Here is a 13,056-nt window from a genome sequence, read left to right on the forward strand (position 1 = left end):
TTTGTGGTGAGGAGGAATCGTTCCTCACCAGATCTTCACTTTCTTGTGGTGTAACCACGTTGGGACAAATACTTCACAAGCCCATAAGCCCCGCACCCAAAACACATCATGACCTCTGAGGAGGCATACATTTCATATTCAAAACCATTGATTTTTGCACTTAGCACGACATTCAGTGTTTTTAAATTTTCAGGTAATATCATATAAACCACTCTTTTAAAGGGCATGACGTGTTTAAACTTATCACTAACATTACGCATCGGCACCATTGAGATCCTTGACACAAACTTACTGAACTTGTTAAACTGGTGACACAAGTGCTGGTTCTTTATGAATGGTGGAATATTACTAATATTAATCTTAACCGTTGGGGCCTGCAAAGCAAACACAGAACGGTAAGTGTTCAGTTCGATGAACAGACCATGTTCAACTACCGTTGCAACCATCTGTTCCTCCGACACAAACACGACGAACTTCTTATTCATGCGAGAAGCAGCACAAATGTTATGTGATCCAACGATGTTACCAATGGCGGAAAGTACATTGTTCAGTTCCACCTCACTGGGAGGGATGCAAACTACAGCGTGTTTACGAGTTAATGACTCAAACGTCTCAATGTGGAAACGTTCACCCACCATTGTAACTGAGGAAAACAAGTTGGTAAACTTTACCGAGAGAATAAGGCGTTTCACAAACACCAAGATATCAATCGATTAAAGTCGAAAAAACAGTGAAGAACATGGTCGCAGTGAGCGAGAAAAAAACCTCTCCCGGTGACCATACCAGACCTTCGGCTTACGATTTTCTCGACGCGAGACCGTTCTCTCGTTCGTTCTCTTTCTCTCTTTCTCTCTTTCTCTCTTTCTCTCTTTCTCTCTTTCTCTCTTTCTCTCTTTCTCTCTTTCTCTCTTTCTCTCTTTCTCTCTTTCTCTCTTTCTCTCTTTCTCTCTTTCTCTCTTTCTCTCTTTCTCTCTTTCTCTCTTTCTCTCTTTCTCTCTTTCTCTCTTTCTCTCTCTCTCCTCTCTCTCTCTCTCTTCTCTCTCTCTCCTCCAGACAGAAGGGAAACACAGGGAAAAGTTCACAAGCAGATTCACAAACACGGGGGAACAAGATGGGGAATGTGGAAACACCAAACAGCGTGACAGAGGAGAGGTACTCATGACCCGAAACAAGGAGCCACCATGACAGTACACACAATGTATCAATGGCCAGCAGGGGTGAGAGAGAGAGAGAGGAAGAGGAAAGGGGGGGCAGAGAGGGTGGGGAGAAAGTAGCAGGCAGGACGAAAGAGAAAGAGACAGACAGGTGCGAGACAGAGAATAAGACCAAAGCTTACCTTGCCGTGTTTAACCCCCCGGGGATCTTTGACTGGTCGAGGGTTAAACATGACCATCACCGCCGCGCCTCAACACAGAGCGCCATTTCCTGTGTGTTTTGTATTTTACGGCGATGGCCCCACTTCACACAGGGGCGCAAAGGTTTCATCGGCTTGAACTGTGTCCTCCTGAACCAGACAGTATGGCCAACTGACTGAAGTGCAACACAATGGGAGATTGCAGGTACGGTGGGGCATAATCGGGCATTGGGAGATTTCAGGTACGGTCGGGCATAATCGGGCATTGCAGGTACGGTCGGGTCGGGCATTGCTGGTGTGTTTGCTTCTGGTATGCCCGGTGTTGGCTCAATGGTTAGGGTGGTGGGCTTGGGATCCTGATTTCAAATCCCCCTTGGCTGTTGAATTAATAGCAGGTGGGGTTGACTCTACCTGTCATCCTTCTGAGGTTGGCAAAATGAATGCCAGCTTGCTGGTATCCTGAGTCGGAGTGGCGACCTGTCCAGGATTATGCCCAATAGCCAAGGAGATTGCTTAGGCAGCACAAATGCTCTGCACAGAGTATGGTCACGATGGATGGATGGATGTATTGCTTCTGGTGTTGCTTTTTGCTGTTGAGAAGTTTCAGTTGCTCTGGAAGCAGTCAATGCTGCTGTGTTTGCTTTGTGGCTTGCTTCTTGATGTTGCAGAGTTTCTGCTGCTGTGGAGTTTTGTTATTCCTTGTGTTTTTTTGTCTTCTTTGTATAATTATATCTTGCTGTATATGTCTTCTGTCTGCCTCTCCTGTTTCCTTTCTTCTTCATTATCATTTTTCATTGTCCCCCTTCTTCTGTCTTCCTCCTTCCCTTCTTCTGTCTTCCTCCTTCTTTCTTCATCCTTCTTCTGTCTTCCTTCTTCTGTCTTCCTCCTTCTTCAGTCTTCCTCCTTCTTTCTTCATCCTTCTTCTGTCTTCCTCCTTCTTCAGTCTTCCTCCTTCTTCAGTCTTCCTCCTTCTTCAGTCTTCCTCCTTCTTCAGTCTTCCTCCTTCTTCAGTCTTCCTCCTTCTTCAGTCTTCCTCCTCCTTCTACAGTACCTTCTTCTCCAGCATTTTCTTCTTCAGCACAGGAATTCACTTGTTTGACTTTTTACTGTTATTATTTTTTTATCCTTTCAGAGCTTCAGGATAGACAATGATGCATGTTTTTCCATGTGGCGCCAAGATGAAAAGGTTTTTGAGGCCTCATTAAATTCAGATATAGTTTGAACACTAACCCTCATAATTTATAATTTACCCCCCCCTGCCCCCCCCCCCACGAATACAACCCAAAGCCTTTTTTGCTTTATCCGTATTTAACTGGTCCTGTACTATCTGCTTACCTGCCCCCCCCCCCCGACTCCCTCCAGGCCAATTCCACCATTACTGACGTAACATTTAGACCGATTTCTAAGTAATTTTAGCAAAATTTCTATGTAATGGGAAGTCTTTAAATTAAAATGATTTGCTCATATTGTCAGTGGGTGCAGGCTCATCAAATATGCCAAAACTTGCTGGATTCCAAGATTCCATACATTTTGTATTCAAAATTCAAATCGTCGTAACCGACATAACAAGAAATATCACCCCCCATGGGGTATCCCAAAAACATGGTCTAATTCTCTGAATTGAAGGCAACTGATCATCAATGGCAGGGACAGTGCTATTATACATGTTCTCGAGCAACATACAGCCATCAACTTAAATTGATCAATACCCGCTGGGAGTATCACGTGACATTGGTCACGTAACTGACGTAACAACAGAACGTAACTGACGCAACTCCTGCGACGAACTTAATATTTCAGATTACTGTATGATTACTATATGATGATAAACACGACCTGACTTTAACAAATTAACAAGTAAACAAAATTCACTTCACAGTCCTCTTCCTGGTGCATAACTGGGCATCTGCTCACTGTATGACAGTAGATTCGAGGCCAACAAAATGTGTTTTGAACTAATAAACGTGTGCAAGAAATCCAAACAGCATAGAAAAATATTGAATCAAACAACTTGGGGCAAACTAGCAATCAAAAGTTATATCCTCTCAAAATCGCTCTTTCTGTCCTCCAGGGAGGGGACTTTGAATGTTACCACCCCTTGTAGAGCACCCGGTCCGGAGAAAATGACAGATTCGTGGACAGTGTCAAGGTCATCGGGTGCGGGCCACATGAAAGATGTAACCCCACCCACTGTGGCCTGGTGCAAAACTTCATGTCCCAGAAACCATCACGGTCACTTCTCCTGAGGGTGCGGACAATGTAAAAATCGATCGATGAAGTCGACGGCATAGTATGCCTCCGATTCATCACCACTTTCTCCACATTGTCGAGGGATGGCACATCTGGGGCCGCTACCGAATGAGATGGCGTGGGCGGTGGTACTACCGACTGAGTCGGCATGGGCGGTGGAACTGCCTCGATGGCTGGTGGTGCGCGACTTGATATGGCGGCGAACGGACTAACAATCGCCACTTGCAGCGAGCCCGGAGAGTCAGCATCAGGATAGGAAAAATGATGGGCTCTCAACTGTGGGATGGCGGTGGGCTTATGGTGATCCCATAGTTCATAAAGCTGTGTTTTCACCTCTGCCACCTCGCTTGCAGGCACATACACGACAGGCACATTCGGACACGCCTCCTTCGCGACTTCTGCAAATTCAGCAGCGTTACCAACGACAGTTCTGCCTTGTAGGGTTCTCCTCCAGACTGCTTGCTTTACTGTCCCGCCTACACCATTGACGGGCCCTTTACCATGCACAGTGCCAAAGAAAGACCAGTTTACCTTCTCCAACTCCTCGTGCATTTTTGAAGGCCAATTCAGGAGACTCAGGGTGAACCGGTTTTTAATTGGCTTCCTGGGCCATCGGTGAACATGTGCAGGTGTTTGATTCTTCCATCAGCATGAGCCAGTTCTAAGATTTTCCGGTTGAATGTAACCACTGCATATTTGTCGTTGTGAAGTTCGTCACTTACCATCATGAATGATTTAGTACCATCCATGGTATTTCGGACTGTGGTGAAGAGCGTCACACCAGTAGACACCCAGTGTGCAGCAATAACCACGTTCTGCTGTTTGATGTTATAGTTTTCAGAGAAGTCCTCCTGCAACAGTGCCTCCCCTTCCGTCAGCTGCCCCTTCAGTACCTTTATTGCTCGCAACTGGGTTTTAGCCAAGAAGACATGTCTCCTCATGACTCCCAACTGCTCCACCAGTGCTGCCTTTGCTTCACTCAGTGATGAAGCCACGATCTCCTTCTGATATTGATCGTTCCACAGGTAGTACTCAATGACAGTTTCACCACGTTCACCTATACCGAACAGATCATCAACTACCATGCTGAATTATTTGCAGTTATCACACTCCCCTGTATAACAATCCATGTGCCAGCCACACAGTCAGTTCAATCAACGTTTCTGCAGGTGGTACATTTGGAAGATGTTTCCGGATGCCATTGAGGAGCAGTTCAAAGTTTTCGTGGTATTGGCAGCAACAAAAGTTTTGGTCTTTTTCGGACACTGACACTACGTTCGCTGGGCGTAACGCCGCAAACTTGGACTTTTCTATTTTAAGATTCGGGTATTCTTTCTTCAACTGCCTGAATGCCTCCATGACAGTCATAATAAGGGTCTTCTTCTGCCTCTATCTCTCTGCCTCTCTCTTTCCAGGCTGCTGCTGAGATATCTCATCGCTGAGATATAATGCGCGGACGACCTTTTCTGTCTCTGCCATCACTGGGTTGGGGCGTTTTGGTTGGGCTTGTTTAGCAATTAGGCCAAACTTTTTGGCTAGACTATTCACTATGCAGACCTACCTTCGCAGACTCCCAGGCAGAGCGTTCTCCACGCGTTTCATAGCTTTCCCCAGACTCTGAGCAGAAGGAAAGCTTTTTGAGGGCGTACTAGGATTGTTCACTTGAGTCGCTGCTTCCTTCCTCCAGGCTCTCATTTTCTGCATGCGGAGTTTGGCGCTGGCATTCTGCTGCTGCTTTTTCTTCTCATCCCATTTTTCCCGACTTCTCCTCTGCTGGGCCGTGTTCTTGCTGATCGCCAAACTGCGTTTTTCATCAGTCATATCAGCACGGTATTTTTTCATGCGTTCTTTAGCAGTTTTCGCCATCTGAAACCAATGGGAGCAGATTTAGCAGTGTCACTGTACATACTCTTCTACGTAATGGAGGTAACTTCTTCATGTTACGCAGTTATGCTGAAAAAATTCAGACTTGATACATTACATGGGCCCCACTATGCCTAAGGGGCATCAGATAGTCCCTAGTAAGAGAATAAAACATTTCACTGGATTACCATTTCTGTGGCGATGTAAAAAAGAAAAATATCGAAATTTCGTAACTGACGTAACACAAATCAGACATAAGTTTTTGGAACCCACGTTGTGTCTACTGGTAAATTATACAACATCAAATCAGCGTCATGGAATTCACTGATATTCCTGCTTTCGTCAAAACACAGAATGGATGTATTGCACAGATAAAATATGCTTATTATGGAAGATAAAAAGACAGATTTACCACTCACCTCGGATCGAATTTCACGCAAAAACAAGATGGCCGCCAAATCACGTGATGGCAGGATCGCAGCAAAATGCAAATAAATTTTGAAAACGAGGATAATATCCTGTTCAATGCCATAAAATTTTGGTAAATGATGAACTTTTATTTTTTGCTGCTAGGGTAACATTTTACGTGGAATTGACCTCCAGTGAAATACCTACATCCAGAATCACTGCCCAATGCCACTCATTTGTTCCTCTATTTTCCCACCTGTGGAACAAACCTCCACATTCTCTTCAATCTCATTCTTCCCTCCAGATCTTCAAGACATCCCTGGGGGGTTGGGAGGGGTGAGAGCAGTTCATGGACAGTGAGAAATGGAGTTATTGATGTAAAAGGAAGGGAAGAAGAGGAAACAACTTTGGAGAGAGGACATTTAAAAATGAGTGTATGAAAGTTAACTGATTGGATGGCCTTGAGGTACGTACACTCACCCCTAAGCTGTCTCGCCTGGATTTGATTCCCGACTCAGCTATAAGATAACTGTCACCGCAGTGTTTCACAGGCAGGGTGAATTATCAATGTGTGCCATCTCTCAGATGGATGTTAAACAGGATTCCCCTCTGCCAGCATTCGTTGGTGCACGTTAGAAATCCCACAGAGTCCCTCGTGAATAATTAATCGGCGAGCTATTGCTGGCACCATAGCCAAATACCAAATTCCTGCCCAAACTTGATGAATGTCAGGCCAAGCCAAGATCCCACAAGAAAAGGTGGGTAACAAAGCTGTCAATAGTCCAGCAGGGATTTGCAGGATTTGAATGCTGTTACGGTTTGGTTCTGCAGAATCGGAAATTATTTATGTGCACAACACACAAATGAAGTGACTGCAAGATAGCATGGGCAGAGCAGCTTGACAAGCAAAGTAGGATGCCAGTCTGTGTCGAATGTCCAAGACATATCCAGGCAGAAGGTTCTCACCTCCTGTTTGATGGTCACTGCTCATCTCCACACATTTGTTCCTCTTTTTCCCCACTTGTAGAACCAACTTCCACATTCTCTTCAATCTCACTCTTCCCTCCAAATCTTCAAGATAGCTCCAGATCTTCAAGACATCCTGGGAAGTTTGGAGGGGTGAGAGCAATTCATGGACAGAGAGAAATGGAGTTCTTGATGTTAAAGGAAGAGAAGACGAGGAATCAGTGGGAGAGGACATATATAAATGACTGTATGAAGGTTAACAGACAGGATGGCATCGAGGTACGCACACTCACCTCTAAGCTGTCTAGCCTGGGTTTGATTTCCAACCCAAGACCATCTGGACTGCAACCAGTCCAGACGGCATCAGCCCACGTGTCGTAAAAACCTGCTCTGCTGCTCTTGCTCATCCTCTCTCTGTTCTATTCACCCTCTTATTTGCTCAAGGTCATCTGCCATCTGCTTGGAAATCAGCAAACATTATCGCTCTGCATAAAAAGATGCAAAAACAGATCCCTGTAACTACAGACCAATTCGCCTTCTCCCAATCACCAGCAAGGTTATGGAATCAATCATCGCTTCAGACATTAAATCCTTCCTCTTCTCCAATGGCTTGATTTACAATCATCAATCTGGATTCAGACCAGGTCACTCTACCCTGGATATGCTGCTTCTGCTCTCTCAACAATGGAGGGAGATCCTCAATGCCAGACATGAAATCAGAGCCATCTCCTAAGATATATCACCTGCTTTCGATTCGGTCTGGCACCCTGCAGAGATGCCAACTTTTGGAAATCAAAATTAGGGAGGATTTGCAACCGGCACCAAATAACGTGCGCAAAGCGCACATCTCGAGCGCGGAGCGCTCGACCCTTGCGGCGGGGTCCAGGGCCCGCCTAAGGGCCCTGGAAGCTCTGGGGTTCTAGACGCTCTCTAGTGCCCTCTGAGCCCTATTTTGGAGCATTTAACATGTTAAGAATTCCCACTTTTTGAACAAAAAAAGGGGAAAATTGTGCACTTTTTAATGTTACATGTATGTTAATATTAGTAAGTTAGGGGACAATCAAAGATTAACAAAAAGCACAAAAGAAGCAATATTTTTCTTACCTTACTGGCTGGTACTACTGCTGCTTGCTTTTTCCATGGCAGCTTTGCTGAGTGACAGCTGTGTGGCTCTTTTAGCCCTTCTGATTATGTCTTTGCTGTATTCTCTCTGGTAGCAAGGGGTGCTATGAGCTAGTTTTTCAATTAAGAGAGCTTCCAGGGTTTTGACACTCAAATTGGGACGAAATTCAGTATGATTCTTCCGTACAAGACTGAGTGCCCGCTCACATGATGCGTTCGAATGAGGAATGACCAAGATTCCCTTCATCACTTTGCTCAAATTAGGATACTTCTTGGCACCAGTGCAGGGATCTGTGAGCTGTGAAATCCGATGCCACTGCTCATCCACTCTCACTGTCTCAGTAGCAATTGTAGCTATGGAGGCGTCTGCCTGGTAGTGAGCGAATTCACTCTCAAGACTGTCTATGTCACTATCACTGCCACTGAACAGACAGGGGAATTTCTTGATGAAAAACTCCACACAGTCAAACCCCACTTGTTGGTGTAGCTTAACATCCAGCACCTGCGCATGCTTGGCTAATTCATCATCTCGCGGCCAGGTTTTGAAGATGTAATTGCAGGCTTTCAGATAATATGAGCGAACTGCACTGAAGAAACCTTGGATGTCTGACTCACTCAGAGTGAAGGTGGATTTCTTGAGACTCCTTTGTTCCCTTATATACAGTTTGGCATCGTTCCCAATCATGAGGTCCTCATCATTCTTCTGATGATTTCTGTCAGAGAAGGGTACATTTACCAGAGCAACCGATGACACCGATGGTTTCAAAAACCGTACGAAGATATCTTTCAGAAGACCATTCAATTCTCCGTGTAGGAGATGAATACAGGGCTCGTCTCTTTGGAGCAGAAGATTCCCCTTCTCAAAAAGCTTGTTAGCATATCGAAGGAAGAAACAATAGAGTTTTGTTTGTGGAGACAAGAACATCCTGTTGACACGTTTTTCTCTAGATTCCTGCACAGTGTTTGAGGAAGATGCGCTTTTAGTTGTAGAACTCGTAGTACACTTAGCCGCAGGGCGATCACACTTGCGTTTACTGCCAGCAGAAGAGGTCAGACTCGTAGTACCAGATCCAATTTTACGTTTGAGGAGAGAGCTTGAGGTAGGTGCAGCCAAGGAAGAAGACCTCTGATTCAAAGGTTTTGCTGAGCTTCTATCAAGTGATTTGGCAAAAACAGAACTTAACTTGGGTCCTTCTTTGCCTGTAGATGGGACTATCACAGTCTTTCTCGACTCTGAAGGGATCTGCTTTGTAGATGAACGTGATGAAGGGCCGGTGATGCTACCTGCTCTCAGCATTGGTTTTGGTGCTGTCCCTGCTGTCTTCTTCGCAGCAGATACTGCAGTGGTAGTGGTGAATGCTGCTCCACTAGTGCTTGATCCTGCAGTGCCAGTACTGGCAGTAGATACAGTGCCGTCCTTCTTGCTCGTTGTTAGAGTCTTGGCTACAGTTGGTTGCATTTTTCTTCGTACTTCTTCTTTGAAGAAGAGGCGAAGTGGCTCCCACTGTTCAATCAGCCTGTCTAGGCACTGACCAAGGGACAGCCACCTTGTTGCGACATGCTTCAGAATCTTGTGTGTCGGGGCATCACAGAGTTCTTGCAGTGCTTTCACTCCTTTGACGCGTTTACTACTTTTGTCCAAGTAGTAGTAAATATAGATGAGAAAGTCATCTAATTCAATGGGTAAGGCCTGAGCCGCCTTCTTGGCCGTATTGTGCATCATATGGCAAGGGCATCCCATGATGTCGCACTCTGGATTTTGTTTGTGGATATAAGCAGCGACTCCTTTGTGCTTGCCCACCATGACAGAGGCATTATCAGCACAAAAGGAAACACAATTTCCCCACGGAATTTTCCTGTCACTGAACTCATGATCAAGCAGTTTGAAAATGTTTTCTCCAGTGGAATCTTGTTTGCACGCAGGCAAACTTAGCAAACCTTGCTTCACAATCCCAGCACTGTTGTCATAGTACGAAATCAGGACAGGATATAGCTGGGCCTCACCACTGTCATTGCTACCGTCTGTAGCTAGGCTAAATGGAGCTAGTCTAGCAATATCGGCAATAGATGAAGCAGTAACATTTGACAACTCACCAATTATTGCTGAAGTTTTTGTTCTTGCACATCCATACTTTGAAGCAACTTTTGAATCTGGAAACATCTTTTGAAATAGAGGTCCAGCATGATCTGAGACTGATACGGGCAAGTTATGTTCCACAATAAATCCACTAAAGAGAAGTTCCGCTCGGGTAACATCCTCTTCCTCGCTTGTCCCTTGTTTGGTGAAATAATTCAGAAGTGTACCGGTACTCGTGCTCGAAGATCTCTCCTTTGCAATGTCTGTGTGCCGTTTGCTTCCAACGTACTTCCGAATATCATCGCGACCTCCGTGCTCAACTGAAATATCAACGCTGCATACTGTACAATACGCATGATGAATTCCTCTTTCAGACTTTCGAATACACGGGTATTGGAGACTGTATTCGGTCTTGTACTTCTGAGACCATTTCTTGGTCTTCGTAAGCTTCTTTTCTGCCATTTTGTAATCAACATCGAGGGCTTGAAGCATCGGTAACTTCGAAGTCGATGTTCCACAGCTGCAGCGCGACTCGTAGAACTCTAGCGGCTGTTAAACACCGCACGGTGGTCGCGACCGCCGGGCTGGTACGGGGCCCAGCTGCATGCAGTGAGCGTATCGCATGCATATACACTGTGCATACATACCGCATGCACTGTATTGCACACATACCGCATGTACTAAATCTCAGTGCATGATCGCATAAGCGAGATCCAGACCCAATGTTTCGCTGCTCCTCATTTTCATTTGCAATTTTTTACGTACAATTTGGTAGCAGCGAACGTTATGGAGTTACCACATGCTATACGTAGCAGACAATACTTTTCATTCAATTCTCATACTAGTACATTCTGATTAGTGAACAGTGCAAAAATATCAAAATTTCGGGAGGATAAGGATAGTGATCGTAAGGGCGGGAGTTTGGGTGAATTTTCGGAAGCCTCCCGATGAAATCGGGAGGGTTGGCATCTGTGCACCCTGTCATGCTCACCAAATTGTCCTGTGGTATCGAAGGACACCTCCACTCATGGCTCACAGACTTCCTCTCCTGTCACAGCCAATGTGTGGCCCTTAATGGAGTTCTCTCATCCCTTCTTCCTATCCAGGCTGGAGTTCCACAAGGCAGTGTTCTGGGCCCTGTTCTTTTTCTGGTGTTCACCAATGATCTCTCTGACCCTCTGTAAAATCCTCTTTATCTCTTTGCTGATGACTCCACCCTCTGCCATACCATCTCTCATCCCTCAGATTGGCAAGCAGCAGCCACTTCATTCTCCACAGATCTGGATAACATCACAAGCTGGTCCAACATATGGAGCATGTCTTTCATTCCTGACAAATCTCACACTCTCACTGTGTCACACTGAAAGGGCCGTTTGGAACCTCCCCCCCCCACCTCCCAACCCTCCATCGACTTTCTCAACAATCCTCTTTTGAAGAAGTCCTTTCATTCAAGCTTGTGGGTCTCGCTATCTGCCAAGATCATTCCTGGGAAAGCCAAATTTCCAAGCTGGCCTCCAAAGCCAGTCGCCAATTGGGTATTCTCCATCGTGCAAAGTACTTCCTTGGCACACCTGAGCTCCTGACCACAACAAAGCTTTCGTCCACAGCCGGATGGAGTACTGCTCTCCACTCTGGGCTGGTGCTCCCGCCTCTCACCTTTCTCGGCTTCATGCTGTGGAAACCAAGGCCTTCAAGATCGTTGGAATCTTCTGCGATGAGGTAGAGTCTTTGGGTCTCTCACACTCTCAACCGCAGGCAGGTCCATGATCATTCTGTCTTCTACTGTCTTCTCTCTGGCCTGCCCCCCCCCAGTTCTGTCTGAAATATGCCCCCCCAATATTTCTGCAGGGCGTTCAAGGTCCGCCAACAACCCCCTTATGGTAAGATTAAAATCAAAAATTACTGACTCACCTTCACTCTTTCATTCCTCTTTTTTCCCACCTTTGGAACAAACTTCCACACTCTTCAATCTCATTCTTCCCTCCAGATCTTCAAGGCATCCTGGGGGGTTGGGAGGGGTGAGAGCAGTTCATGGACTGTGAGAAATGGAGTTATTGATGTAAAAGGAAGGGAAGAAGCGGAATCAGTCGGAGAGAAGGACATTTCTAAATGAGAGCGTAGGAAGGTTAAATATTGTAAAATTGTCGTTGGAAAGACGAGTTTGTGGAGTGAGAGGTGAGGTGGAAGAAAAGGGGAGATGAGAAAACAAATAGGTATGGATTTGAACGACCTCGGAAACAAGATCAGAACAAGTGAATGATAATAATGAGGTTTTTTTTATTATTATTTGTGGTCGTTTTGAGAAGAAAGGAGGAGGAAATGAGTGAAAGGTTTTTCACTGAGGGTAGAAAAGGACGACTGACGAAAGATAAATTTTCACAAGGAGTGAACAAGGAAGCAGGCTTGTTAAACATGTTGCCAAGAACGATTGACATGGACCATGTCAACATAATATAAGGGGCACTTTAGGTTGTTTTTATGGATGTAGGAAAGGAAATAGAACTTCTTCCTCCTCTTCTTTCATAAGCCTTTATCACAACATTTGTGGGTCGGCTACTCGGCTCTGCCTTTTACATTCTCTTCTGTATTTTCTTCTCAATCCCTTGTTCTTCAAATCTCTTTGCACTTCATCCATCCACCATAATCTCTGTCTTCCTCTTGATCTTCTCCTTCTAAATGGCTCATTCCATACATTCTTGATTGGTTGGCTTGTCATCCTTCCTCATAATGACATGGCCAAACCACCGTAAGCTAACCTCTAATATTTTCTGTAATATATGAAACTCTGGCTCTTTTGCGTATTTCCTCATTCCTCAACTGCTCTCTTTGTGATACTCTGTGAACCCACTGAAGCATTCTCATCTGTTCTCTCCAGCAACTCGCACAGGGAAACACACAAGGAAATCAGACGCAGGTGGAGGCCATTCAGCCAATCATGCCTGCGCCACATCAACACCGCACTAATTTATCAACACAAGATCAAAAGAAGAAAATGCAAAATGTTTTTTTTAGTTTT

General features: G+C 45.3%; 1 long non-coding RNA gene across 1 annotated transcript; it reads right to left on the bottom strand.

The window, feature by feature from the left end:
* Positions 1–2,726: 2,726 nt before the first annotated feature.
* Positions 2,727–7,182, bottom strand: LOC147023782 (uncharacterized). The gene is made up of 3 exons (XR_015059755.1): positions 6,842–7,182; positions 6,132–6,194; positions 2,727–5,470 (listed from the first exon to the last, which is right to left on the bottom strand). It is a non-coding gene; the product is annotated as an uncharacterized LOC147023782 (long non-coding RNA).
* Positions 7,183–13,056: the final 5,874 nt, after the last annotated feature.

Source organism: Eptatretus burgeri, chromosome 7 (genome assembly GCF_056783735.1).
Source record: "Eptatretus burgeri isolate ZD-2024b chromosome 7, Ebu_testis_v1, whole genome shotgun sequence".
NCBI lineage: Eukaryota > Metazoa > Chordata > Myxini > Myxiniformes > Myxinidae > Eptatretus > Eptatretus burgeri.